Genomic DNA, 5,418 nt, shown 5'->3' on the forward strand with positions numbered 1-5,418 from the left:
ATTTACATGTAAAAAAATTAAACTAAAATATATAAATAATTATTAAAATAAATATTATGAAAGAAGAAATTTGAGTCAAATAATGTACAAAAACATTTTAAAAATGATACATCCATTTAAAGTGGACAATGTATATGCATATAAAAATAGTATATAAATATGTGAATTTTAAATCACAACAATATGTAATAAAATATGTTCTTTAAAAAATGAATTATGTACATAAAGATAAAATATACACAGATAGATTTAAAAGAATTTATAAATAAGTTAACATGGGATTAATAATATTCATAGAATACAACTAACTTTTACATAAACTTATATATAAATATATATTAATATGAGGGTAATTTAAATTAAAGATTATATAAAATTTAAAATCATATGATATAAAAGAGAATTTGAAAATAATAATTTTATAAATTAAAAAACTAAAAAAACAAAGTAAATTCATTAAAGTAACTCAAAATGTAACAAAAAAATTTAAAAGATGAAAGCTAAGTGAACTTTTAAAAATGAATCATATAAATTGAAAAAAACTTAATTGAAATAAAATGAAGCTTAAAGGAGTAATTAATAAATAAAATAAGCCATTAAAAATAGAATAGGGACTAAATCATAATGCGTGCGAATGTGCAGGGATCGAAACTGGAAATATTCCAGATTCCCAAATGCAGCGTTGAGGCGCAGACTAAATTGGATTTACGCACAAGTTGCAGAAATAAATTAAGAAAATGAAAAATATGAATGGGTTCCAATTGAACGTCAACGCGAAAAAGAAGGACTCAATGCACAAATATCCCCTCTCCGCAAAAACACACAGATCCTGGGGGCAATCGGATCGGGTAGAAACGGGTTGGCTTAGACGGCACCGTTTTGGAGCCACTGAAATAGGCCCTAAATGGTGCCGTTTCATATACATTGTTAAAACAAAAAAAAAACCCTAAAACTAATACCCTTAGCCATTTAGGAAAAAAAAACCTAAACACTCCCTTTTCCATATTCGGCCGAACCCTAATTCCCTTTTGCTCAAACGTCGATCCACCACAACAGTCGGCGACCAGTGTATTCGAGCCTCGGCGATTGTTTTTCCAGCTTTGGGATCCCTCATACCTCGATTTCAACGAAGCAGAAGGAATCTCATGGCATATTTGCAAGGTAAGCCTTCACTTTTCTTTTCTTTCTTTTATACTCCAAATACACAGTATGTAAAACCAAAAAAAACAAAGAAGAAAACAACTGGAAAAGAAGAATCGAATCCGAAATCACCTTTTGATTTTTTGTTGCTTTTGTATTTCAGTATGCGTGTTCAATAGATCGTGTCTAAAAAAACAATACAATTTTGTATGGCTTTATATAGCCGAAATAAAAAAGAAAAATACATTCTTTTTGCTATTTTGTGCTATTGTCGTGTTTTGGTTTGCAGGTACGGGGTACAGAGCCAGTCGTGGTGGTACGTGGCACTCGACATGGGGCGTACGGAGGCTGTGTACTGGAGGCTGCTGAAGCATTGGAGGTTGTACGGTGCTGTGAGGCCAGCTGCGGCGCAAGGGAAACCCTAGGTTTCTGTTTGGCTGAACCTAGGTCTAAGTTTTGGGCCATTGGGCCTTTTAGGCATTGAGTTATTTGATTTATTTGGTTTTTTTCATTGTAATGGGGTTTAGGTCTATTTGAGTCTGTTTAATGGACTGTTTTAATTTATTTTGGTTCTTTTTTGTTTTGCTATTTGGTTCTTAAATCTCTACGTCGGTAAGTGCAGTCCAATTTCATGAGTGAGTTTGTTCATTTAACAATTAATTAGGAGGAACATCTTAAAAGTGATGGCTAGTGTGAACAAGTGTAGTATGATGTAATTTCTCTTTGCACATCTTTAACTCATTTCGAAAATATCTACTTTCATATCCTTGCTACTAGCTACTGTGATTTTTAAGCATTCACACTAAAAGGAAAAACAAAAATTAAAAAAAAGGGCATGCAAGACAATCAGGCATGATTGATAGAGATAAAAATAGTAATACTAAAGAGCTGTATATTGACTTGAAAAGGTCTTCGTCAACCTTATCCACATAATAAAAATTAAATCATTTAAAAGATTTTTTTTCTCAGTCAAAATTCATATTATTATAAATAAATCAAGTTACTGAAATATCAGCAACATTGCAATCGATAGACAGTCATTTTTATTCTTTTAGCAGGGAATTAATTTAATCGTATCGACCATCCAAATTCTTGTATCTATGCTAGTAACGATATGTTTAGATGAGCGGTGGAGTACTGTACGGTGCGTTTAGCTTATTTTTTGTTTCAAGCTATAATATTGTTGTAATATTTAATCTTACTGTCACCTCTATTTTTATACTAATCGCAGCTAAAACGTATTATCCATCTAAACCCACTCTAAATTTAGTCTAATTTCATCAGTTTTTTAATATAATATTATTACATGGGAATAAATAAATAGGTACAAACATATATATTTCAAGTCAATTAACATATAGAGGGGTTGTTAATTTATTTACTCATTTTCGATATAACAACACCATTAACTTCTATAATTTTAAAGTTTAAATTTAATACAATAAATAATTTAAAATTATTATAAATAAATAAATAATTAAAATATTTATACTAATACATAAAGTGATACATCATATTTAAATAAATCATACAGAATACTCCATTAATAAAAACAAAAATATGGTACATAGTATTATTCTATTAATGAAATTATAAACCCACTTGAAATTTTCAAAATATTGAATAACTCAAAATTTTCATTATATATAATTTTAGTTTAATATTTTCTATGATCATTTTATATTCCTATTTTACCTTATTATTACGTTTGAATTTAAACACATGTTTTATCATTAATTTTAATTTTACTATTATAATATTTAATCTCATTACTAAAATGATTAATCTTATAATTATCATATTTTTAATTTAATCTAAGCCAATCAAACCGCTCAACCAAATCAATGGCCTGGCCACCAAATCAATGGCCTGGCCACTCTGCCATGTGGCCCTTGTTTTCAAGTTTTTTCAAATTTTTCAATTTTATTTCAAAATGACTCCAAAATGTTTTCAAACTATTTTTAGGTCCTCGTAAGCTCAATTTAAGACTCGTGAGATTATTTTTACTGTAATTAAATTATGTTACTGAATGTTATAGTAACAATACAGGAGAGAGGTTAGGGGTGTTACAGATAACCTACCAAGTTTAGGTACTGTAATTCTCTGTAATTCTCCGTAACCCTAATCTAACGACGGAGATAGGTTAGGGGTGTTACAGATAACCCACCAAGTTAGAATGAAGATACGACATCCCAAGGATCTCAGCTCGGCTTATATATTAAAATACTTATTCTTAGCATTTGATATATTATTATTTAAAGATTGTTTTATTTTATTTAGTACAATGGCATGAGATATTTGGGTTGTTGTTGTTTTCTGCTGCTAAAGTATAATTAAAATTTTGAATAATAAATAAATTTATAATTAACTAAGTTTTTCCTTCTAAGATAAATTAAATATTTTAAAATAACTGATTTCAAAAACTCCAGTAACTCACTAAGCTATTTCGATGACTAATGTAATCTTTTGAATTTGAGTCTAACGTCTAGGCCGAATTGATGAGGTTACAAAAATTTATCACACAAACACTTGCCTAAAATAAAGAAGTATTTATAGTGGGTGTTGCAATTTGTTTCAAAACTTGAAAACAAATCAACTTCTTGCGAAATGTTAAAATCCCACACCATAAAAGCTGAAAAACTATGCAAGGAAAAACTGAAAAACCAAAGCAAACTATCAGTAAGAACACCCATTATCAGAATATACATTCCACGGAGAGAAGCAGCTATGGGTGCAGAACATACATGACATCTTGCTCTTATAGAAGCTGAGGAACTTCATCTTTTCTCGGACTCATTCCTGATGGATGAAAATAAAAATAATCAATTCGAGATTTACCTAATTATTCATTTAGCATGTTTATTTCTATGAAATACAATAACTCACATATAAAGATGGATTTGCAGGGCTACTTTCTTTTCTTCCCAAACCAGCTTGAAACTTTGTTTTGCAAGTCTCTCTCAATCATTCTTACAAGCCACCATGGTCTTCCTGTCGTGAATACAATATATGCAATGCTAATTCCTAACACCATTCCACATCCATACCCCATCATCGCAACTTTCCAAAAAAAAGCTGTTCCATTTCCATTATCTTCCTCATCTTGTGCTTGTTGTGATCTTTCATCATTGCTACATTCCTTTGACAATGGTAATCCACACAAACCCAAGTTCCCTTGATAAGAGTCGTTTTCAAATGTATCAAATTGCTTGACTTGGGGAATGGGCCCCACAAGATTATTGTTCCAAAACCTTAACACTTCAAGAAATGTCAAATTTGTCAATTGAGAAGGGATTCTACCACTCAGCTTATTAAATGAGAGATCTAATGATTCACGTGCTGCCAAATTCCCAAATGACGGTGGGATAGGACCAGTCAGGCTATTATGAGAGAGATTGAGTGCAAGAACCAATCTAAGCTCTCCAACTACCTTAGGAATTTCTCCATGGAATCCATTGTCCGATAAATCTACGCATGTGAATATGGGCATATGTACGGCTTTCGTAAACTCTAGCTCCAAATCTTTTATTGTTAAATTAACAGAGTATGAAAAATATTCAGAATCATATCCAACTTCTTCTTTCAGAGCCTTGAGATTTTGGAAGAACTCGGTTGGCAATAAGCCTGTGAAGTCATTATGAGAGAGTCAACCATTTGCAATTTGGAGAAGGAAAAATTGGTTAAGGAATCTTGAATGGAACCATGGAATCTATTAGATCTCAAAATAAGAACTCGCAGGCTTGGAAGCATGCGTAACCAATGGGGAAAGATATCACTTAAGTTGTTGTTTGCAACATTCAGAACTAGTAGTTCGCTGCAATTAATCAAAGATAACGGCAGTATTCCTTCCAATTGATTTCCATTCTGGAGAAAAGGCTAAAGTCAAGGCTTAGAAAAATGGTTGTTTGTGACTACAGACACTTCTCACCTGCTTGTAATTTGCCTTTGCTGTGTATGCAATATCATTTGTGGAAAGGAAGGAGGAAGCCGAGAAAGAGAGAGGAAAAGGTAGAGAGCAAAGGACTCCAATAACCTGAAATTTTTTTTAAGATTAAAAGGGTTGTTTTCAAAATCAACTACCTATTATTGATAGTTGTGATTAGTAATGATTAATCTCTTCGCTATAGGTGCTCCTAAGAAAAGTAAATAGTTGGTTATGAAATTTGCTCTATTCTTATGAGTAGGACCAAACCCCCCACCATTAATTTAGAAATGAGGTGAGCAACCATTATACTACACTTTTAAATCTTATGCTTTTAGATTTACATTGAGAGAGGA

The 5,418-nt window shown here is 31.4% G+C and overlaps 1 long non-coding RNA gene across 1 annotated transcript; it reads left to right on the forward strand.

Annotated features, from left to right (window-relative positions):
* The first annotated feature begins 963 nt into the window (after positions 1-963).
* On the forward strand, positions 964-1,890 carry LOC108465953 (uncharacterized). The gene is made up of 2 exons (XR_001868588.2): positions 964-1,161; positions 1,430-1,890. It is a non-coding gene; the product is annotated as an uncharacterized LOC108465953 (long non-coding RNA).
* Positions 1,891-5,418: the final 3,528 nt, after the last annotated feature.

The sequence above is a fragment of the Gossypium arboreum genome, chromosome 1 (assembly GCF_025698485.1).
Source record: "Gossypium arboreum isolate Shixiya-1 chromosome 1, ASM2569848v2, whole genome shotgun sequence".
NCBI lineage: Eukaryota > Viridiplantae > Streptophyta > Magnoliopsida > Malvales > Malvaceae > Gossypium > Gossypium arboreum.